At 35.5% G+C, this 26,047-nt stretch overlaps 1 protein-coding gene across 1 annotated transcript in view; it reads right to left on the bottom strand.

Moving 5' to 3' along the window:
• The window catches only part of WWTR1 (WW domain containing transcription regulator 1), an 89,769-nt gene that overhangs the window by 50,849 nt on the left and 12,873 nt on the right, over positions 1-26,047 (bottom strand). The window lies entirely within an intron of this gene.

The following is a 26,047-nucleotide window of genomic DNA, read 5'->3' on the forward strand; positions in this document are numbered from 1 at the left end:
TAAGTGAATCACTGCAGATTATTAAATTGATAACACAATTGTTAAGTGAATCTGGCTTCCCCGTTGACTTTGCTTGTCAGAATGTCGCAAAGGATGATCACATGGCCCTGGGACACTGCAACCGTCATAAATATAAACCAGGTGTCAAGCCTGTGAATGTGAATCTCATGACCATGGGGATGCTGCAATGGTCGTAAGTGTGAAAAATGATCATAAGTCACTTTTTTCAATGCCGTTGTAATTTCAAATGGTCACTAAATAAACTGTTGTAAATCGAGGACTACCTGTATATGCTATAACTCCTATTTCACTATGTTATGAACTGCCCAGTAGCTTTTTTATCCTGGAGCAACAACTTTACGTATTTTAGCATCTATTATTTTATACAAATTGGTGAAAATTTTTTTACACCTGTTCTTAAATAATTGCCTTTTTCCCTGAATTAGTTTCCATGGTGTCTATAAGTACACAAATACATTTTTAAAGAATATCTTTCTGAACTTACTATTGATTTAGTTATTTAATTGTTAGCATATGCTAGGACTTAAAAAACATTAAACTAGTTATACAATGGAAACAAAACACGCTTAGAGTGATATTGATAACTTTTAAAACATTTGGATGAAATCCCAATTTCTGAGAACTGGGGGAGGAAAAAGGAATTGAATTACTGTACACTGTATAGTATTGTAGTGGGGAAAAGTTAAACGCATTTAACATAGAAGTGTATTATTTTTCTTTCTTTAGCTAAATGATTTTGCGTAATACATTTAAAAGAAGCATTATTGTTACTTGTTTAGAAGCCATGAGTTGATTCATTAGTTAAAAGCCATGATTAATCTGCTCAATTTTGCAAGAAATTTATTCTGCTTGCCCACATATTCAGCAAGTCATTTTATTTGGTTTTACTTGTGGCTTGGATGTTTTGATTATGTATTGTTCATTTTACAATTTAAAATTTGTATTATATTGGTATGCTGTCCTGAATGCTTTTTTTACAATTAAAGTTGAATACATAGGACTTTTCAAATAAAAAAATAAACTGTAATATGAGTAAAATTATTAGGGAGTTGTAGAAAATATTTGCCTTTTCTTGGTTATTCATGGAAATTTCCTAATAATTATCACCTTAAAAAAGACATTCCAACTAAGCAGGAAAAGAGGAAAAGTTTTTTTCTAAGATGTTTTTTTTTAATGAATTTCAGCAGCTTGGGGTAAGGAAATTTTGATGGTGTATCCTTATAGGCTGGTGCCTACCAACAGAATTGGCTCGCCTTATGTGTTTTTTCCTGAGATGGACTGTTTTGGATTCCTAAATTAGGTTCTTAGGGAAGTCCTCCATGTTATACGATACCTTTTCCCTCCCCATTTTTCTTGAATCTTTCAAACCTGTAATGTCCATCCAATTCTGATATACTTTTGGCCTAATTGGTAGACCTGGTCTATCTGTATAATTTTTTTATGTGCTCTGAGGTTTGCTTTCTTTGTAAACACCCTGAGTCATGACAGGTTAGGACAGTGGAGAAAATTATAAATTTTGGCTGAGTACACCGTGGACTCATATATATATTCTTACCACATTCAAAATTTACAGTATCTGATTTAGAGAGCAGATACTTTTATTGGTTTTTGCAGAACAATTACTGGAGAGATCAAGAAGAGAAGTCATGCATACCTTTTAATTTAAAGCTTCACATCGAGGACACCTTTATTTTTCTGCTAGGAAATTCACAGAAAGGGTTTGCATACTAGTGAATATTCATGCTTTTTGCTGCCACTCCAACTCCCATTACCTCTCTGAGTTTTAAATATTCACCCCTCAGAATTCGCCATGTGGTGATTTTCCAAACTAATGCTGGTAGCATGGCTTTGTGGTCCTGGGAAAGCCACAAACACTACATAATTCATACCCAGTATGCTATGAGCAGCCTGAAGGCTGCCCACCAATTTTAAGTATTGTTAATCAATTACAGGTAATCCTAGATTTATAATCGTTTAGTGATCAAGGACCCTGAAAAACATGATTTATGACCAGTCTTCTTGCTTAACAACCATCACAGCATCCCCAAATTCAAAATTCAGGCACATGGCAACCAGCATGTATTTACAATGGTTGCATGTCTGGGAATTGTGTAATTGCCATTTGCACCTTCCCAACCAGGTTCTGACAAGCAAAGTCAATAGGAAAAGCCAGATTCGCCTAACAACACATGATTCACTTAAGAGCTGCACAATCGTGGCAAAAAAAAATTGTAAAATTGGGAGCAATTCACATAATGACCTGTTTAACTAAGCCCTCCGTTATAACCACTTAGGTAAACCAGAGTAAACAAAGGCAAGGAGATTGCATTGGCACAAGCTTACCATCTACTATGTGGATCTATTAACAAGAAACTAATCATAAACCTCTGAAGATCCTCTTGGCTTTGCAATTTGCCTAACAGAAAAATAAAGTTCTTCTGGCATTATCTGGTAAAGTTTTTTTTTTTGAAATTTTTTTTGGGGTTTTCACAAAAAAAAACATAATACAAATAAAACATCTTTTTTTTGAAAATAGCATGGTCCCGGGTTACACTTCTTCATATAGACACAAATCCAATTTCATGCTCATTCTTGTGTTCTATTCCACATCTTATTACTGTTTTACATTTTCTACATAGTTTTTCCCCTCTTTTAATTTTCTCAACTTTATTTTGATTATCTCATCTCAATTTAAATCATTATATTTATAGTTTTGTCTGTCCTGTTTCAATTTCATAGTATTTTTTCTCATTAAACAAATTTTCTCCTGTAGTTACTAATTGGAGTATGACACCTTTATATCTTTTAATTTGATCCATTCAAACTCTTATTTAAGCTTCAATGTATACCTTTTTATATAACATATATATATATAACATTATATTATAACATTCAATATAATGCATAACTTCCAATCGAATTCTGCTTGGTACATTCTTAAAATACACACTATATTCTTAAAAAAAGATTATATATATATATATATATATATATATATATATGTGTGTGTGTGTGTGTGTGTGTGTGTGTGTGTGTATATATATATAAATAAAACACTCATTCCATTCCAATTCAATTCTATGATTAATATTCATTAAAATCTTAACATCTTTAACATTTCTTTTCAATTAAATATCATACTTCCTTGGGAACACTTATAAACTTTCCATAATTAATTTTTTTCCATATTTCTCTTCACTTATATTTTATAAATCATTAATAATAATTAAAATGCCCCCATCTTTTCCTAATTTAATTCTCTCATTCACTTTATTTCATTTGATTATTAACAAGCATTCCACTAGATTACAATAAATATTTTATCCATAATTTTAAGCATATTTTCAAAGATTATTTCTATTTGTAATATAACAATACTATTTTATGTATCTTTGCAGAATCCCTTTTATAATTAAGTTTTCACCCATTATCTCTAAACAGGCTTATACTTTCAATTCTTATACCTTTGACCTATTTCTCTATATCTTGTTTCTGTCCTTTATAACTTCTTCTCCTTTTCTTCTTCCCTCTCTTCTTCTCCCTCCCCTTTTTACCCCCTCGTCTCTCTAGTTCTAATTCTCTCATCTGTAATCCTCTCTTCTGTTGCTTTCTAATATTATACTTATTTTTCAAACTGTTCTTCTTTTTGGTTGTTTTTTCAAATCTTAAACTTTTCATTCTCTTTCTCCCCTTTCTTTACCCCCCCCCCCCCACATAAAATTACTTGATCATTAAAGATGGCTTCTTCTTTGTCCCAATCTTCTTGTTCTGCAAGCATTTCTTGTTGTTTCTCATAGTTCCAGATCTTTATTTCTAAGAATTGAAAAACGAAGCCAAAAGAACCTCTCCCTTCTTGTGCATCTTCTTTGTACTTTTTAAGTTCCATTTTCAGTTCTTCTAAAAGTGGTGCCATTTTAAACACTTTTAAACAACCACCCAATTGATTTTAGTCATTCAAATGCAGTAACCAAAAATCCAGAGATTACCAAATAATCCAAATAATCCCAAGCTGTTTCTTCTTGCTTCTTTTTTCAACTTTCTCTTCCTGGGAGTCTACTATTTTGTTGCCAAGTTTCAGTTAAAATGTATCTTTTAGGAATCTTGTTGAGGTTTTAGTTCCAGGCAGTCTCCTCCATTTTTCCAGATCCTGCCCTTTTATTCTTTTTCTCTCCTTTCCTGCTTTTAAAAGCTTTTAAATATCCAGAAATCTTTATTATCCCTTTGACATTTTATTTTCAGCTTAAATGCCTGTTGATGTCAAAGTGGATTTTTTTTCAATTTCTTGCTTAAGTCTCTTAGCTGTCAGTATACAGAAGGGAAGAGAAAAAACAAACCAAATCCTTTCCCTTTTCTCTCTCCTTCGCTGCTTCAAAATCTTCTTTGGGAACAATGTTATTTTTTTATAGTTTAAATACCAGGGTACCTTGCGTTGTTGCTTTTGCAGTTTAACCCGGTCAACCAAGACTTTCACTTCTTATCTTCCTCCTGCACATTCTTTTCCATCGAGTTCTTCTTTGAGGTGACCATTTCTGACCACTGCTGCAACTGCCTTCGGGAAAGGGAGTAATGGCCAGCTGAGGAGGAGAGATGCAGCTCTCCTCAACCCTGCTGGCAGTCTCCCCACTCTTCACCACCTGTACGGGATGGCTTAGCCCCAAAGCCAGCCAGCTCGGGGAGCTCTGGCCACGAGCACAGATCGAAACCGCGCACGATCGCAGTTTCGGCCTATCAGCGAAGAAACTCAAACCGGAAGTCCTTCTGGTAAAGTTTATTGTGCTTAGTAGATCACTGACCAAGACTGTCGCCAGAGGGTCAACAAAATAGGCTTCAGAGGCTTCCATGATGCCTTTCCTGCAAGCGTGCAAAGCGCTTCTCAAACTTTCCAATGACAAAATCCCTTTTCCTTCCAATTCTAGTCAGAGTTTCCAAATGTCAGCACAATGGACTTTCATGAATTAACTTCTCTAACAAATGTTTTTACTTCTCTGAAATAAAAAAAAACATCACCAGCAGGAGTCTATTTCTATAAGCCTGCTTTACTGCTTCTTTGCTGAGCCACTTTGTCTTATGCAGACCCAGATTTCAAGAGGACCCAGAGTCAAAATAAAATGTAAAAATTTTTAAGTAAACATGATATATGAAGATCCAATCAGGAACATAAGGAAGATGACATATATGAAGATCCAATCAGGAACTTTTGCTTTCTATTGTAGTCCCAATTTGCACTAAAACGGCAGTGAAATTTGAAAGTGCAACATCACTTTGAAAGCAGATAGGGAGGTACTGTAAATGGCTAATGTAGCTTCTCTCCCTTGTTAAAAGTCCCAATCCAGATGCTGATTCTCACACCTACTTTTCAGTAAAGTAGAAAGCAAGTTACTATAGCCAGAAGAATTCTCAAGCAACGTGCTATTTAGTCCCAGCCAATAAATATGTACCCAAACACTAGGGGAGGGTTGATTTTGTGCTAACCTATAATGTGCTTTCATTTTGGTTTTTGCAAACGTGGAAATCCAGACATTGAAATTAGTAAACAATTTTGCATATACAGGCTAACAGAACTCCCTCTTTGCTAATTGCTCATGATTCTATAAACAATACAGAGATAAATGCATCAGCTCTCTCTCCTCCATTACTAAATGACAGACACTGCTGACATCTGTGCATTACAGACGAAGACATTTGCTCATGTAGGACTTTACTGTAAAAGACTTTCCCAAGCTGGACAACCTCCTAATACATGTGATGGTGTATCTAATATGTCCTGGGAAAATGGGAGAGGAAACAAGATAGAAGATACACCTCAATCCAGAAGAAAGAGAGTCTGAGAAACACCATCTTAATTTTGCTATGCATAAGCTGTGAAAAATGGCTCTGACTCAGGGGTGGGATTCTACCAGTTCAGACTGGTTCAGCTGAACTGGTAGCTCCAAATATCATCTGTGAGCAAATTGATTCGCTTCGATGATCAGCTGCTGGGCCTGCCCGCCTGCCCCCGGCTCCATACTGACCTTTATTTCCTGCTTTTGAAATTCAGCTGCATTGCGCAGCACGGCAGATTGCCATGCGTCAGCTGTTGAAGAGACAGGGAGAGTGCAGGAGAAGGTCAGTAGGAAAGCTTCTGCATGCATGCAAAGTGCATGTTTGCTGCATGCACGTGCAAAGTACGCGTGCACACACAAAGCACGCCCACCAAGCCATATTCACTGAACCGGTGATAAACCAATTTGAATTCCACCACTGCTCTGACTAGTTTCAGGATTCTCTAATTAGAAATAAAAGTCTTTCCAAAAATCTAAGTGGTTCTTGTTTTCTGAGATTGAATACCCTAAAAGGGTCAAAACATGGATTTTAATCTGAAGAATTTCTTGTCCAATATGGCCATTGCCAAGTATTCTTAAAGCAGTCCACTCAAGTGGAACACCTCAAGGTTAGAAAAATGTGCTTCCAAAGCATGTAGCCTTCAGAAGTAGCAGGTTCTAAACTACATACACTTGCCCTCCAACCAAAGGTAAAAGAAAGATTAACAGAATAAGTGATGACTGGATAATCACAATGATGCTCTCATATAATTCCATATTGGTTTAAGATTCTGGGAGCTGAAGGTCAATATATATGAAGGGCAGAAGGAAGTTTGGGTTCATGGACCAATTCCCCACAGAATAACATAAGACTGATTAGTAAAGGAGAAGGATGAGATGAACTAATTACTTTTTGTAGCTTTTTGGATAATGAAATGTCCACAAGAAAACAACCAATCTTAGAGAGCACAAAGGACTCCTAATTACGTTTTTTTTTTTTTTGGGGGGGGGGGGGTGTTACACATTCTTCTTCTCCAGCAATGAGCTTTCTTCAATAAGAAAAAAAAAGACTATGCAAATAATTCAACCAATCTGTAAAAATCAGAATGCTAGCCTTTCATAGTCTGAAAACTACTATGTATCCAGGAAATCCTGCCAGACAGTCAATGCTTGAAAATGACTGAGAAACATGGTATTTTGCCATCAAAAACAGAAGACAAGCAGGCTCTGATTAAAAGGCTAAGCTTTCGCCCAAATGAAACCTTTCCAAAATAAAGAGAATGTCTGCTGGCTGCTAGTTGACCTCAATTGAAAAAGGATGGCAAATCAATGCCAATGCCAAGCCTTACCTAACACAAGCCTATGAATCATAGAGATAAGAGTCCGCAAGATTACTGAGAAGACACAAGAAACAATGCCAGTTTTGACATAAAGGTTACCATCCATCTGTAACTTAAACAGGGTGCTGGTAGGTACCTTATAACTTTTGGGCACCCTTTTGGTATTCTGATAATTTTTTAAAAGCACCTTATGAGTCCTTAGACCATCAGAAGTCAAGTTGCATACCTGACTTTCCAACGCAATAGAAATCATAACTACATATCTCAAGCCTTTGGGGATTGCATGGTATGAAAAAGGTTGATACCAAGCAAGGTGGAAATTATCTGGTATTCTATTGGCTCCAGTTTTAACTCCACATGGGATGTCACTTCTCCTGAACAAGAATGACTTATTCTTGTGTGCTATGTTGGATTTGTAGAAGGATATCATGGCCCGTGAAGTTTTCAGTAGCACCCAGCTTTAGCTGTTGTGTTAGCTGTGGCCCTGGCTAAAGTGAGACAGTTAACTCAAACCTTCTTCATCATCATCATTAGAATACATAATTGCATTGTTGTTTGCCTGTAGCTACCATTGGAGATCACTTGAAAACTGTAATTAACACAGAATAGAGCAGCCTACATGCTAACTGGAGATATGCTACTGCAATGTAACATTATATTCCAATAGATTTCAGAGTACTATTAAAAATGCAATCCTTTATGGCCTGGCTTCCAGACAACTTGAGGGTCATATCCTACAAGAATAACTGGATACATCTGGAATGATGGTTATGATTCCCTATCAACACAAAAGGGGTGGGAGGTTGGTGGCATGATACTATCCTTTTACATAGGAAAAGTATGGGAGCAATAGGAAGACCATGAAGGTGGAACTCTTCTGCAAGGTGTTTTAAGTCTAATGGTGATCAGTGATTTAGGATTGGTATCATAGTTTTTACAGTTTATCATATTTTATCATTTTAAACTGTTGACTGTATTCTCATGTTTTAGTCATATTCTAAACTGTTACAAGTCAATCCTAATTCTGATTGGGGTTGTCTAATGTGCCCCAAACTTCTTGCCTGTTCCTGGCCAATGTCAGAGGGAAGCTACTTCAAGAAGCATTTTACCCACAAGAGAACAATGCTAAGAGCATCAGGAAAATCCACAGGTCTCAATGGATCATTTTCCATTTTCTAACTAAAAACAACAGTTAAATGGAAAATAACTGATATTCATTAGATGGTAGAATGAGATATCAAAAATAAGTCTGCTGATTTTATTTTTCCATGGTTGCGCATATTCTAATCAAGGAAAGAAAACTATTTTTAGTACTTGTTGATTTTGTCTATTAAAAACCCAGTATTCCCAAGATACATCTATAAACAATATTAAGTAAGGATAGTAGTCAAGAATGTGAAATTGTCATTCAAGTGTTGTTTAAATTAGGTCATTAAATGATATTAGCCTCAATCCCCACCCATAGCCTACAATACCATATAATTCTCTTGGTGGATATGTAGATTATTTAGATAATATAGAGAAAGTCTTTAAATATTCTAAAGCTTCATAAAATTATTGGTAAATTTCATATTTAAAATTAAGCAGGTTTGGGTCTGGTCTGTACTTGAATGGGACTGTGGGCTAATTTGGAAAAAATAAATAAAATAAAATCTTGGAAGACGGCACTAGAAAGCACTTCTCTACTGTTGCCAAGGTCTACAAGAAGTCATCAGGAGTCACACTCAACTCAAAGTAGACTTTACACAAAGGAGCAATTCTATACGGTAGCTTTTAAAGAACTGTGCTCCTCTGTCAGTAGTCCTAAACTACAGAAAGCGTCTTTCTTCAGCTGTATGCTTACCAAGACTTGGAAATATACATAATTTTCTGTGCCCTGAAGGCTGTGGTCTACACTGGACATAAAGTCACAAGTGCACTTACATTACAAGTGCATTTCACATTGGCAGCATTATATTATGTAGTGCGATTTCTTCCTTAAGGGTACAAAACAACTGACATTCTATTCTAATAATTTTCAAGTGAGGATATCAAATAGCTATGCAATAAAAACTAATTGCTAGAGAAGATCTACTGTTGGATATCTGGGGCAAGTTTTCTGAAATGCACTATCCCTTTTGGCAATAAAACAACAAACTGAACGCAGAAATGAATATAATTCATCTATATTAAAACACACATTTTATATTTTTTCCAGTTGCAACTTATTACTTCAGGCCATACTAAGATTTGTACCATGCGCTGCAGAATATACTCCAAAATTGGACAGGGTCAGGTTACAAAGTGATTCCAATTTTGAAAAACTCAGGATTTAAGAAGTAAAAAGTATGTCTTAAGGCACTTAAATTCTTCCCATCCCAATGTAAAGCCTGAAGTCAAGTACTTTTACTCCTTCAATTCTTGGAAATCTCTGGTGACTAGCAAAGGAGCTACTAGAGGCCAAATGAAAGTAACTTTGGATCTGTAGGTCTTCTCTAGTGATTAACAATCCACTTGCATTGTTGTGTGGGAAACAGGAAACAGGGGAATTAAGTATGTTGATCACCTTGAGTTGACCTAAATAAATGAATAAGATAAAAATCTAATAATTGTAATAATAATAAATGGAATCTAGGACTGTCCTTTTTGCATTTTTTGCTCATTCCCTCTCTCTCAATCCACTTCATAGGATTGCTGTGAAGAAAAATCAAAGAAGCACTATATAGGCTGCCTTGGACTCTGTGAAAAGTTGGGATATATGTCCAAAAAGAAAATAAATAAATTTTGGAGTAATAAGTATTTACAAAATGTGAACTTTGGAAAATTAGAAGTTTGTTGTATATTAAAAACTTGCAGAAATAATTCATGCTGTTTAGACCATGCTTACATCAGTGCTGAATGTTTGACATTGTAATTCTGAAAGAGAGAAAGCAAAATTCATTTTGTTTTGCATTTCTGCCTCTTCTGATATCAGCAAAATCATCAAAGGCCTCAATGGAGTATGCTGAATTTTCTCTGAGCAGAATATGTAACTTGGCTAAGTCTAACTTCAGTTCTAAACTAGGTTTAACATCTTGCAGCTTCAGGCTGCCAGACAGCTTTCCTAAACTGATTTAGTAAGTCTAATGAATCCATCTTTGTGATCTGTCAAGGCCAACTAACCAGCTAATCATGTTTTTTGGCATAAGAGGAGCTTTGCATCACTCTGTTTTCACCACATTAGGAAGGGATAGCATTCAGTTTGAGATCTTGGTGGAACGCAATAAATGATTAGTTGGCTTTATTTTGACTTTCAAATCAGATATCATGCAGGCCTGTAGGAGAAAATTTTACAAACTATATCACATCAAGCGTCTATATGTATTTTGTTTCTATGCATATAATAAGGAAAGGGAAACTGCATTTCTTTTTAGCCCCCATATACACCAATACATGCCAACACCACCATTTGACAAAAGATAGCAGTAACCTTTTTGTCCCTTCTATAAGGGAATCAAAACAAGAGACAGGCCATTCTACCTAGAGATCACATTTTTTTACTATTAACATACCATACAGAGTTCCAGGTTGACATAGAGAGCAGGTATGAGTTCTCTCCATGTATAAGTCCCAAAATTTGGTGAATAGGTATAGAAACAAATTTAATAATCTGAGTTAGTCAACAAGTATAACTGCATTCTGTAGGGCAGAGGTGTCAAACTCACATCATCACGGCAGCGTCACATGGTGTATCAGGACTTCCACCCCTCAAGATAAACTGGGCATGGGCCTAACCATCATGAGACACATCCAGCCCATGGACTGGGAGTTTGATAGCCCTGCTGTAGGGCATCCACAGGAATAAAGACACCTGGTTCTGTTTCATCCTGAATGTCTTTTATGAAAGTTATGTTTTATGAAACAGAAATCAGTGTTTGCCATTTCATTAATTTTTACTTTTTAACCTGATTTGTGTTTACTAAGACTACCAACTAAGACTACATATATGTTTTAAAATTCTATTTAATTTTTGTTTTAAAATGTATTACCTTTTCTTACTAAAAATATTCTGGCACACATACAAAAAAAGAATCTAAAGGCTATTTTGCATATGGCTTTGCATTGGTAAAATGTGACATTCATTTCCTCAAATCCACATATGTGCATTTGGATTCTTAACAATGCATCTCAATTTATGTGCAACATATCCAAACTTCGTGTAACAATACAGTGTCTATGCCTCTTGTAGGAACTGTAATCTGCGAAGCTTCTCAAAGGGCAGAATAATTTTAACAGACTTCAAAACCCAACTGATTGTAAATGAATTCTATTTTGTATATTAAGCACAAAAATCTTACCATAGGCAAATATTTGCAAACTTTTTATCAATTCAAGAATTCTATCAATCTTTGTAATCTTCTAGAGCTACAACACAAGAGCTGCAAAAACGTCACTTAAATGCTAAATGGCAGTTCTGAACTGAAAAAAGAAATATTTTTTTCTATTGCCATCTATCTTCTATAAATAAATAAATAATGGCTAACTTTTTCATCATTGTAATCACCTATTCAAAATCTAAAACCATAAAATGTTTTAAACTGGAAAGATTCTTCCTAAGTATTAACTTAAAGGGAAATGAATATATTTGAGTCACTGGCAGCTGCTTCTCCAGTAAGACTACCCGAATGAACTTGCCCTCATAAAAGTGTTAGTTAGACCCATATAAACTCTTAAAAACTAAAATGAGGGTTTTTGGAACTCAGACAACAATTTCTTTGAAGTGGTAAATGAAACAATATTTTAGTTGGGTTTTTTTCCCCACAAAGAACCTTAGCCAATGCATAAATTTACTCAGAAGTAATCCCACCCAACAAAGTGACACTTGCCTCCAAAACTACATGTGTAAGTTTAGAACAACATTTCCTGCCTGATACTCTCCAGGTGGCTCCATTAGCTATGGTATGATGGAACTTATTCACACATCTGGAGGGCATTAAATTGGGGAAGCAAGAGCTAAGGATTCAATGAATCAGAATGTCTGTGCTTCAAGTGAAAAGTCTTTGGAAAATACAAGGGGTTGCATTAAGTTTTTTGGGTGAGTGGGTGGGTGGAGACATTTCACAGCCACCATTCTTTTCCAGGAATTTTTCTGTCTTCCTAAATTTCTTTTTATTTCCATCGGGGAACCTTCAGAATGGATGGATAAAAATATCAAGAAGGGACCACAATTGTGTGATCAGTGCCCTGGTTTTTTTTTAATGGGCAGGACTTCAATAGATGTGTGTTAGGCTGTGAAAATAACCTTGGGAGATAGGAAAAAGAGTTTCAGTCTAGAGAAAGGGTTGGATAAAAGAAATCTGAGTCCAAAACAGAAATGGTGATGGAGAAAATAGCATTGGCTCTCCTAGTTCTCTAGAACATAAAGGCAGCAGCAGGAAACCGCTTTCAGACTTCTAAAATTCTGTTAAGGTAACTATGTCATGGTTTTGTTTTTCTGTCCAGACTACCTCAAAGGGCAATATGATTGTGGCTATCATCATAACTTTTTGATCCCATTGCAGACCAATTCAGATCATTGTCCATGTTGCTACTTCTCCTTAAGATTTTTGCTTCCTGCTTTTTCTTCTTTTTTATTCCTCTATTTCAAGGTTGCCAAACTTATGGCCTGTGAGTGGGATGCATCATGCTCTGGCCACTCCCACATCTGTTTTAGCGGAGGGGGAAAAAGTCACAATATGTCACGTGATGCCGCCATGACAACAAGCGTTTGTTCTATTTCTTTGATCATTAAGAAACTTGACCCTGTGTCTCCAATGCTCTGCATTTTCTGTCCTAACCCAACTGAAATTTGGGTTCTCTGAGCTTGGTCTTGCAGGTGTTTTATTACCCACCTTGGCAACATCTTCAGCACTACTAAGTTAAAGAGTGTTAGTTAGTGGTGGAATGTACAGAAATTTTATTTCAATCACAGACATACCATGTTCTCGCAGCAGCTTAGCAAATGATCTCATAGCAACTTGCTAACTGGAAAACGGGTCCTGAAGATTATCCTCTGTCCCTAGATCAAGATGTTCAGAGATGATACTACTTTAGACACCACCATTTTTAATCACATTGTGCTTGCTCCAGATTTGCCTCTGTAATTTTAATTTCAATAAATACATGAAAATATTGGGAGGGAAAAAAGGAGTTTGTGGAAAACTTGCAAGAGGAAAAAGAGGTTACTACATCATTACATATTATTATTAGCTTACTTTTTCTCTCATTGTTTAGGACCTACAGAAGTATTACTGTCAGTAATAGCTATTGTCAGGGTCCTCTACAGCATCCTGTTTTTCTTAGGAAAATGAATCAGGCATCTGTGTTTCATAGATAAAAAGAGAGAAGTCTGATAACAATACTGATATAATAGCAGCCATCCTGATACAAAGAGGAAATCTGTATGAGGTAATATCCGTACCACGCAAGAGATCCATTTGGAATTAGTTTTTCTCTCTGACAATTACTATATAAAATAAATACACCGATATCATTTAAAAATGGTTAAAAAAAATCACAACACTGTATGCTGTTTAAATTTTTATCTAAGAATTTCTTTGTAAGTCCTTTTCTGGTTTCGATCATTATAGCGATAGCTGATTAGTACCTATAGACCAGCTACATATACTGTATAAAATTAGAGTGGCAAACTCAGAAGAAATCACCTGTTTCTCTGGAAAATATAGGATTTTAGGTTCATAAAAGGGAAAAACTCAACTAACCCAGATACTTCCATTCATAGTTTTCACGTGAATACCTCATTTTGCCTAATCAATTAAAACTCTTAAGAATTTGGTAACAGAAAAATAAGGAATAAACAAGGAATATTAATAAAGAAGAAACAGGAATGGAATATGTTTGAACAAATAAAAGTTTGATGAAAAGGTGGAGCTGTAAAACTCCACATTTTTCAAATCCTCATTCGTATCAGTATATCTGGATATACACACTTTTTTGCCAGATTCTCATTTTCTAAGTCCATGTTAATTAATTGGTGAGGATAACTAGGCATGAAAGCATTTCCTTGCATAAGCACACTCAAAATTTAGGATTGGCTGGAAAAGCTTTATACTAAGCTTAGGAGGCCGGTGTAATATAACATAAGACCAGAGAGCTCCAGTCCAATCATCCCTACAGGGCTGTAGGTAAACAACTGAAGGAAGGAATGCTATGTATGTCCCTTGAGCTCTCAAGAGATTAGGCAGCATAGAACATCTAACAACTGTATGACATATACTATAAACAGGCTCTCTATGTCAGAAATGGATGCATACTTTTTGCTTAATAAACTGATAGTTTTGTGGGGCTGAACATTGGAAAAGTTATTAGAGAGATAAGTACTATGCTGAAATGAGTCTTAGATTATCTTATCTATTGCATTATATATTGAAATATTTGGCCTGCTTTCATCTAAACTTCAAGTGCACAGCAAAATTTTGGTCCACCAATTAAAACCTTATCTTCTATACTCAATTGTTTTTTATAATTATACAATTATAAAATATAGTAGAACATCTGTTATATTGTTGTAGTTATATAATATTTCTAATTCATAGAACCTAGGTTTTAATTACACATTGTCCGAATAAGATTTATCAAGTATATATTTTTTGAAAACAGTGGGGGAGACACCTTGTCTATCAAGATCCGGTTCAAAAATATTGTATACACTTTATTTTAAGATCTGGCCTGTTGCTCTAGTCAAGTGGATTTAGTTTTATTCATTTCTTAGATTTTTATCCTGCCTTGATTTTTAGTCAAATGAAGTTGCTATGTATCCTTGATGCTTCCTCCTGTGAGGAGGATTGGGCTGACAGAAAGTACCTGGCCCAAAGTTACCCAACCAGCTTTCATGCCTAAGGGAGGACCAAACTTATGTCCTTCTGGTTTCTAGCCTAAATTCTAAGCTATTACACTAAACTTATATTACTATTTGCTGGGTTAGAGTTTAATGTTAAAACTGGAGACGTTTTGAAGACCTCATCTTGTTTTTCCCACCTCCAACATATGAATCCCACAGGGTATTCGACTAGCTAAGAACCCTATCCTTTATATTATAAAATAGTACGTACTAGTTGCCTGCCATTATGCTTTTCACATTCCTACACCTCTGTTTCAACATGCTGTTGGCACATTTTTAATCTTGCTCTCCACCATTCTTCTACAATGCTGTGATAATTGCAGGGAACATTGTAAACAGAAACTATATACATAATCCCACATCTCATTTACTTATGCAGTGTTTTATTACACAGTCCTGAGTCTTTAGCTAATCTTTATTAGAAGACTTTGTACTTTCCAGAACTGGATCAATTAGAATACCGTGTACCTTGAACAAGAGGACATGGACTCTACCAAAGTGCAAGATTTGCAACATTACTATGTAAAGTTGGCCTTGTACGTATCATGGGCAAGCAAAGATGCTTCCCTTTAAATATACATAACTTTTTTTCTGGGATAAAGGCTGCTTGATTTGGTTTTGGTTTATTAATTGGAAATGTCTTCATTTTATGTAAATTTATATAAATTATTTACAATTACAGTAGAAGTGTTTAAATATTTACAATGAATATTAACATTAAATCTAGGTAGCATGATTATTCATCAATAAAGCATTTAATAATGTTCTCTTCTTTGAGACCACACCCAATGTTTTTGGGAAGGGGGTACAGCTGGCTCTAGATGGATTAGGCTGTGCAAATCTGCTTTAAATTACATTTTTTGAGAATGTGGTCACTGAAGAACAAATGCCATTCTGTTGGGAGTGGGCATCTTGTGAAAAATGTAGAAATTCAAATATAAAATTGTTAATAATTAGGATAAATCACTATAAAGTAAAAAAAATAGCAATGATAGAATTTACTAGAAAAAGTCAAGTCTTGCAATCTATGTCAGTCGGTCTTGCTAAAAAAGTAGGGCAATAGTAAAAACAAGAAAAGTTGGGTGATGGGACAGGGTTTGCAAAATAAGTTATTTTGGGAGAGATCAAATCGAGTGGGTATTTGTTAGGAAGACACCATTGAGATTCCTATTTATGGGCACAACATTCACAATCTTTCTCTTTTCAAATGCATCTGGATAGGAATTCTAGAAATTGTGAAATCCTTACTGCTGTCTGAGCATGGTTGACTCCACAATTTGATCCTGAGCTACATATGTTCTCTTCTATTGTATTCTAGAAATTGTAATCTCTTCCCACCTGAAGGGTATCGCTGGGTAAAGTTTTGAAGAGAAACTGCTACATAAAATCAGAATTACATTGTTAAAAATAAAATGGAGATATCTTATTTTAATAAGAACTCCAAACACAGTCATAAAAAAATATTTAGAAAAAAAACTAGGGACAAATACACTCAAGTTTTCTTTAAAAATCTAATATAGTCCCAGCATACTGTTTACACTCAATGGACATGGGCTGCTGATTAATGATTGAAGGCCAGCAAAATGGACATCCATGCAGCTGTTCTGGGGAAAATGGAGGATGTGGTCAAAGAAGGCAAGATGATGACCACAATAGTGCTATCAAAGCTCTGCCTCTGCCAAAAATTCCACTCTACTGACACAATTACACATTCCTCCTACAAACCTTTGTCACTGAAAATAGGTTACTTTTAAAGTGAAGCTCCCACCTGTAGAAAGGCCACTGTCACATTGATTTAAATATTCATCTTTTCTGGTTGTACTTATGAACTAAATAGAATTATTTCTATTCCCAGTTTATAACATTCTCAATCATCATGATCCTTATCTAAGATGGCTGAGAATGTAACTGTCCCTCTAAATATCAGGACAATATCCAATAGGAAAGTACTTTATAAATTAATTTGGTTGAGACTTGAAAGGCCCAAAACGCTCTTTACTGTTCATTGTAAAAAAGGTTGTTCTGAAATTTAACTGGGTAAGGTTTATTTAATAGTGTTAGATATCTTGAAGATCTATATTTATTATATATACTCATTTATGGAAAAAAAATTCTAGGATAGAAAAGAGCTCCTAAACCAGTTGCCTATGTATATTCCAAAACTAACGTAACAGCAGCTCTTATAATTGACCATTCTGTAGAGCTGCTGATTCTCAATCCAAGGGATAGTTTTAAATGTAGCACATATATGTCAGATATTGACAAAAGTTTATTGTTAATTTTTTTCTCAAAATACCAAGAACCCAATTGAGACCATCTTTTGCTAGGCAAACTCTTGGACACTGAAGTAGATTCACTATGAATCAAGTATCACCAAACTAAATAAAATGGTTAATATCAGATATTGTGGATTGGAGTAATCGACTGAAAGTGAATCCAAAGTAGAAATGTTCTTGCAATAAATTTTTTTTGCAGAAATGCTTACCTTTTTATCATTGCCTGAAAGTCTATCATGTCTGCCTAACCATTTAAAAGGATCTAAAACCAAACAAAAGTAAGGTATTTATTTCCCACTTGGGCTGTCTTCTCTAGCACAAGGCTTTGTCGAATTACCTATATAAAATTCCTGATGGAAAATGCAGACACAGCAGGCCTCAGCAGCTGAAATATGAAAACTGAGCTCTGCATGTTCAATGCAGCATGGTTTCAATTCTGAAGCACTGTATCTTAGCATATACTCAAAGGTCAACATTTTCAAGTCATCAAGGCCAGAATCTTAGTGTGGGAGTTCTACATAAAAGATCTTATTATTTCCAGGCCTAGCTGTCTCTGACATTTTACTTATCCTACTTAGTTGACATCAAATACCATTTCACATAAAGGATGGTAACATTGGGCAGATTTTTTTATACTCTAACAAGTCGTGCAGGACAGGAGACTATAATTCATGTTTTGCTTAGTACCGTCTGCATAAATCAGAACTGTTTATTCACTTATTCACTTAAATTACACTTTTCAGACCTTAGTGGCTATGTTGATGTTGGGTCAAAAACTGAGAATGTTCTAATGTAATGTGATATGTGAATTCAGCCTTAGGTTGGAGCAACTGATGTTAGACTGTAACCCTCTCATGTCTTCTATAGGATTTCATCTTTCCTATAGGACAGGGTTCATACAATGCATAAGGTCAAATGTGTGATTTGTTTGTGGCATGGCTTGACGTCTCATATGGCTGAAAAAAATAACATAACATGGTGCAACTGGAGTAGATTCTGTGGCAAAGTTTAAGATCCTCCCGTTATCATGGCATTTTAGAGAAGAGTTCACCTGAAAGGAAACCTTCAAAGAATTTCTGAACTGGCTTCTACTGAGAAGGCACTATCTGGGCCATCTTCTGTTACACCACAAGACATAAGAATTGAATTTTACAAAAAAGTGGAAACACTTTGCACAATGGAAACGGCTGAGAGTTCAGAACCAGAAGACAGAAAAGTAGAAAGCTTTATTCATAAGCAAAAAGCCCCTTGGAAACAATACAAATCAATTTTTATTTTTGAATGGATCTTTTGATCAATTAAATCCAGATGATCTCTGCAAAGTTTAGATGATGGATCTGAAGATAAAGGATTAAAAGCTCTGCTATAGTAAGAAATTACTGCTGAAACAATGTGTGAATTCACAATAGCCAGATCAACTAAAGGCTTAGCAGCTAAATTACTACAATAATCTGGGCAAAAAGCTTAGGTTAGATTGCAAGATATTGAGGAGAACAACTTCCAAATCAGAGGTGGTATTCAGCAGGTTCTGACCAGTTCTGGAGAACCGGTAGTGGAAATTTGAAAACCAGCAAATATCATCTCTGACTGGAGATTTTACAGTATCCTTCCCCTGCCACTCCCACCAAGCCACGCCCACAAAACCGGTAGTAAATTTTTTTGAATCCCACCTCTGCTCCAAATACATCATAATTCCTTCTTGCAAGCTGATATTTTTCTACCCCACCCCCCATTTGACACTCAATCTTATGGATCCATAGAAACTTCAAAATAATTTTGCCTGAAAACAAAAATGCTAAGGTTCAACACACACACACACACACACACACACACACACACACACACACACACCGTAATCCCAGCACCAGGGCCAGGGATCTGTGCAAGCTATTCAGTGGAACTGTGATGTTAAGAGTGATCTAATTCATCTAATTCAGGGGTGTCAAACTCACATCTTCACAGCAGACGCATGTGACATATCGGGACTTTTTTCCCCCATGGTGTGGGCGTGGCCAAAGCATGATGCAACTGGCCTGTGGGTGGGGAGTTTGACAGTCCTGATCTAAATGGTACTCTGCATCAGGAAGAGCAGCATATGAAATCCAACTTGCAATAAGAGCTCAGGTGTTTAATGCTTAGGTGTTAAAAGCATTAAAGTAACTTTTCTAATAAAGATAAAAGCTGGAACTAACTCAGCCACTTAAACTATACAGGCTTTCTGGGACACTTGTCCATGGTTAGGTCGAAAGACTTTAAATTCTTCTTTGCTCTTTTTCTCAAAGTTACTTCCAAATAAGCTCTCCTTATTCATTTCAGGTCTTACTGAAGGACCAATATAAGTCCTGCCAAGAACAATTTTACTGGACAATCCTTAACCATAGTCATACGGATGACTTTATAAACAAGCTAGTTGGAGGAAAAATGGTATTAACTTTTTCTATAAAAATGAGAAGGAAAAAGAAAATAAATTAATCAATACCACAAGTCTGTACATTTAAATTCTGCCCATATGACGTTTCCTTTCACTTAAATTGCTTCCATACAATTTATATCTGCTAGTCACGCTAAGATCCAGAGTGCTCTATCCATCTCTGCAACAAAAAAAGTTCTTGTCCTATAATAACCTCAATAATCAAAGTGAAAGAATTATATGAGTAAGACAACTAGGATAATATAAACAAGTTTCCAACTACATGCAAAATGTAATTCACATTTCAAATAGGGAAAAAGTCTAAGGATACTACTGCTTCTTCTATTCAAGACAGAGAAATAAAATAAAAAAAAACACAGCATGTAACAGTAAACCAGTACAGAGATTCTTCTATGTGTTTAGATAGAGCTTGGATTAAACAGCTTGATCACCATCTGAGGAGTTTGGAGTTTCTTCAAAAGAAACTTGCCTGTCCTTCAGTTTGAAATCTTTTTAATGCGTTTTTGAACCAACAACATGCTACAGGCTTATAGAAACTACCTAGTAGATGTTGTTGTTCAAAGCCACTTGATAGTTACATCTTTCTTTCATATGTTCGGTTTGGCCATACTTCTACTATTAGTTAATATTGCATTTTGACTTTTTCTTTGACTGCCCTTCCTGCCTCTTCCTCCAAAATTAAAGATCAGGGGGTGGGACATTCTCACATCCTTACATGTGACTATGTCATTTCAGGACAGGCTGCTTGTTCATCCTATTCAACTGAAGCTGTGTCTTTTGTATGCAAAGCATATAATTTATCTGTCTGAAATGTGGGTTCTCCTTGGCACATTACCAATGTCATACCAGCCAATACACACAGGTTTTCCAAAGCACTTGGTTACAAGTTAAAGCCTGTTGTGTTTGGGACTGAAAAACAATTGCAACTAGCAAGAAGGCTTTATAGAGCTTCCTGCCATTTTGCCTGTTAAATCACTAGGGACCTTCAGTGTTCAAGTTTGGCAAAAGGCACTATGGAGACTCAGTCACTGTGCTTTGCAAACCACAATTTGTTGCTTAGTTATTTATACCTAGAACTCAATCAGTATAATATATACTCTATGTACTCAGCAATATAATGTACTCAGTAAGTACTCAGCAACTGTGGCTTATTCAAATAAATTAAAATATTTCAAGATTTTGCATAATATGGAATCCATCTATCTGATAACACTCAGAAAGATTTTATAAGCATACCGTATTATATAAGTAGGCCATATTAGATATTTAGATGAAATCTGTGAATTAATCCAGAAAATTCCATTAAATAATTCCCATATCTATATATTCTTATTTTGGTTGGCTTCATTGTTTTAAACTTAAAAGGAAATGCAGATGTATAGAATCATTAATACACTTTCTTTTAATTAAGAAGTAGCTTCTGAAAGTTAGCAGACATTATAGTGTTCTTTTTTCTACAAAAAAAAATCTAAATTATTTAATTGGCACACTGTCTTTTTTCAAACAAATGAAACTCTCCTGTTATCTGCTCTGAGTTTCTTCTATGAAAGAATATCATATTTTTGTGGGACTATGCTTTTTGAATTGTTTTTGTGGGTTTTTGTTCTCCTGCTTTTTTGCTTTTCGTTTTACAGGAACATTGCAATTGTACTTTAAGCCTCACATTTGGCAGGCTATGAACACAAAACAGACAATGGAAAGGAGTGTCCTCTGGAAATAAGTGTCACTAAATACCATCAATCATCTCAACTGCAAAAGTTCAGGACACTGTTTTAAAATGGCTTCTTCTGCTCTTTTTTTGGGGGGGGGGAGCTCCATATGCTAAGATTTGAAATAGATGCTTTTTGGTCAAGATGTCAAAAGGGTCTCAGATAGGTCTTACAAACGCTTACAAACATTTTCTTAACTTTCAGTCCATCTCAGCTGGTCTGAAAACATAGTCTCCTTTAAGACCAGCTTATCTCCTTGTGAGTTTCATTTTAAGATTTAAAATTTAAATTTTTAAATTTTTTTCAGAGTTCATTAACAGTCCCTTGCTCTTAGAGTGATAAAATAATATATGCAGTACTTTTTCATAGTTTTGAATTTGTTTCATGATAGGATACAAATTCAGGACTGTGATAAAGTGTAAGTCATAAGAGTTTTTAAAGCTAAAACTTAGAGAAATGAAATATATTCATATGAGGGCATTTGGGTCAGGCTGCAGTAAAAATGAATAGGAAAGTAAAGTATGCTTCTAACATTTCACATTAAATGATTTTGACTGTTAAACCCCCCTCCCTTTCATTTTTGATATATAAGTATTGCTTTATGTTGAATCAAATATGATTAAAAAAAATTAATACTCATTCAAAGGGATCTTCTGTTCTCATCACATTTGGGTATGTGTTCTGGTGGATGCAATTTAGATTTACATGCTTGCTTGTTAACATACAGATCTTTCAACAAAGCACTCCAATTGAGAGCAAATCATTCTTCTGAATCCACTTTCCCAAGCTGTGAACACAGTTCCTTCAAGGCCCTGAGATCCTTCTACTAGAAGAGAAAGACACATTCCAACTGCACTCCCAATCTATGCATGTTAATGACAAAAATAAATTCCCATTTGGTTAAACATAGGTTGTACTATGATAAATAATTCCCAGTGTCATTGTGCCATGCTTTTCTATGGAGAAAAACAAAGCATGGTACATGGAAAATGAAGGCCCATCCAAATCTATTCCCAAAACCTGATAATAAAGATCCAGGTCTGCATTTAAGGAACAGCTTCACTGATTAGAAAAACCCTTAATGATTGTTAAGACATTACTGAAAGTTCCTTTTTAAACAATAGCTTGCCCTTTCAAAGAACAGCACTTTGGGTTGTTGTTGTTGTTGTTGTTGTCTGTTTGTATATAATATTTCAGTATCCCTCAACTTTATCTCCATGTTCCCCAACAGGTTTAACTGAATTCTTGATTGGGCTGTTTCAGCTGTGTTTCTGAGCTGATTACATTTTAGCAAAAATCAAGGCGTTTCCATTCCCCAATTCTTTCAAATGGTTCTGAAGCCAGTTATGTCTCTGTAGCATCACAGCACACAGAATTGGCATAAAACACCCTGAACCAACTGTGCCCCATCCTAAGCTAGTGCAAGTCTTGAGAAGCAAAAATGGCTTGCCTACCAATTCATGCAACATCAATTGCCAGTGCCCACAAGCATCCCATATTCATATTTCCAGAATGTTTTATGTAAAAAACATAAATGGTCAAGACCTGACCATCTTCCATTCTGATATCTTTCCTGAAAGCCAAAGAATGCTATCATATTTTTCATCAGTCATCTTTTATCAGAGCTAAACTTATTTATCTAGTTCAATTTCTTTTCATAGGAAAGAGTTCCTAATCTGATGAATATTTTGTTGCCCTCCTCTGAATCTGTTCCAGTTTCTCTGAATGCTGGTACCATGGTTTGGATGCAGTACTTGAAATGGGATCTGATCAAAGCAAAAACAAAAGTATTTCTGAAGTTAAAAGTTGTTAGCAAGAGAAGTCACTCATTTCTGAAAGGACACACACAGCAGAGCTTATCTCCCAAGAAATGTTGGAATAATTAACAGTTGGAGTTTTCTGGCACTATGAATTAGTGTCCCTTTTACAGATAGATTCTTTGCTTGGGATGATATCATCCTGGTATTTGCATGCCATATTCCATTTCCATGACAGGAAAAAAGGGAACTCTTGTCAAACTTTATCTTGCTTGGACTCCTGAAAGCATGGAAACTGTTGTAAGAATCAACAAAAAAAAGTTAAACTAGTCTAAATCACTTTAAACATGGACATAGCAGGTGACAGAGATTTCTCTTGCCATCTGCAAAAACATTTTAGCAGCTGCTGGAAAGGGTCTTCCATGAAACCATCAAGCTATATTTCCCATATGAGGACCTGAAGAGTATGTCAGGCACAGCTTTAGAATCAAAAAATGTAACAAGGCAAGAATTCCTGTTGATGAGAAAAAAAGACATCTCATAAAGATTGGTAAAACTTCACCAATGCAAATGCTTAGCTGCCAAATTGCAAAGGATGACATAACAACAAAGAGTCCAGATCCTATCCTTGATAGAAGAAAGAGTCCTTGTGGAATAGCCAGACAGAGTATCGCTACTTTAAAGTGATAGCAGAATAGGAATTGCTTCAGATTCTTTAATAAGGCAATTATGGTCAGATGAAATCACTTTGCTTCTATCCAAACTAAGGTAATCAGTAGAAACATAACTCTTATGAGTAGGGCTAAGTTAATTGTCTACAATAGGCATCTACCCAGTTGTGCAGCATATGAAAATTATGGAACTGCTACTAAGTCCTATCAATTGTTCTCCAAGATGAGGCACTTCCACCACCTTAAGACCATATGGTTGGAAGCATGTTAAAGAGATATTTACATCAAAGAAGGTCATAAAATGTATACAAAACGAAATGCTTGGATTATAGCTGCATTTTCTAGGATGCAAACTTCAGAGCTTACAGAAAACTTTTCCATTCACTCAATTTAAATGTAAATCATTGCTTTAGATTATATTGTCAAGAGAGGCAGATAATCTCAGAAAGAAGTTTGAGGACATAAACATCCCACCTCATGCTGACCTTATGGATGGATACATAATCCAAGTAGTCATTTGGAATAGCATGTTATAAAAAAATGTTAAAGCATTATAATAGCAATGTTGACTCAAAGTACAGGTCAAAATGACTTAGGACAGCAAAATGTCTTGACCCAGGAACACTTATAAGGCGTATATGATATAGTTTGAACTAAGCTCCCCTTGTTTAGCTTGGAGACCATTGCAGTGATGGGGAATCCCAGTCTTTGAGATTTCCAGCAAAACACTGTCCTTCTAAAAGGGGAATATAAAAGCATAAAAATGGAGTTGCTGAATCAAACTAGCCATTAATCTAATCTATCTTGTGTTCACAGAATGAGCCAGATACATTCAGGAAGCTTGTGAATAAGAAAGAGGTCAATACCTTTCTTCCACTGTTGCTACCCATATCTAAGGCATGTGACATTGCAACTGCAGCTCTGGCAGGGTATTAACAAACTAAGACATCTCAGCTGATATCTTATTCAATCTCCCAGGAAAGATGAGCAAATGGACCTAGCCTTCAAACCAGATTCAGTTCATCACTCTTTATCTATATTTAAGTCAACCCAGTTGTCGAATAGGACATCATAGCAAACTATGGAATTGGTCCAAATGGAAAGGGAGAGAACTGGAACATTTGAGTTCGTTTATAAAAATCAGCCAAGTGTAAGTAATCAGTTACAGATGTGAGCCACTTAAAGAGGAATATATTAAAGAATGAAATTATAGAAAATTTCATTTAACACAAAATATTTCATTGCTTGTTTTATTAAATTAGGCATTTATTTCAAAACATTACCATAATATGCTTTGTGGCTAGTTCATTGCTTTTTATATATCTGGAAATTCCAAAGACAGTATAAAGTACATATCAAATTCCTACTCACAATCACAAATGCCACCATTCAATCTTTTGTATACATAACAAGTTAATAATCACCCATAATCAATGATTATTTGAGAGTAAGTAAAAAGTAAATATAAAATACAATTGCATGATTATGTGAGGCAATCACTATGTTTGCTCAATCTTTATTTCTGCAAGTGCTGATTTTTTGAGGGTTTTTTTTCCAGTTTTCAATGCTGCAACATGCTCTGCTCAATTTCACTGTAATATACTATCCTTTGATTTAATGAAATTCCATGGGAAATATTAAATATTAATCTTATTTCATGTAATTCCATGGTGTCATTAATTTCATTCCTAATGTCCTCTGTAACATTTCCTCATTGCTCCTCACTGAACCTATCCTGACCACGGAGCATGCCATTATTTCTTCTAGTTGACCAATGAGAACTGCAAAAAAAGATGGCAGGCAGCCTCCTCTCATCTGCTTCTGGCCTCCTGATGGACATTCTCTCATCATCAAGTTTGCTTTTTGCAGGAAAGGAAACAAAAAGCATGGAGAAGCAACAAAACCACCATCTACAGTGATGCAGAAGAACAGGGTGAAGGCAATAAAGAGTCACTATTTTAGGAAAAGTATGGGAACTCTGAGAAGGCAGATTTTTATAGGATAGGGCAGATTTTTTTGCCAGTAGAAAACTGTTTATCCTGCATCTCAAGAACACTAAAAACTATCTTCATATTAACATTAAGATATGTAAGATATGTTGAATGTCATTGATTCTTATCTTTCTCTAACCAGGTGCTAACCATTAGTTTGAGAAGATTCCTGTGCATAGGCTTTAGCAATAC

This window comes from Pseudonaja textilis, chromosome 4, assembly GCF_049901715.1.
Source record: "Pseudonaja textilis isolate UNSWEBS1 chromosome 4, rPseTex1.2, whole genome shotgun sequence".
Lineage (NCBI taxonomy): Eukaryota > Metazoa > Chordata > Lepidosauria > Squamata > Elapidae > Pseudonaja > Pseudonaja textilis.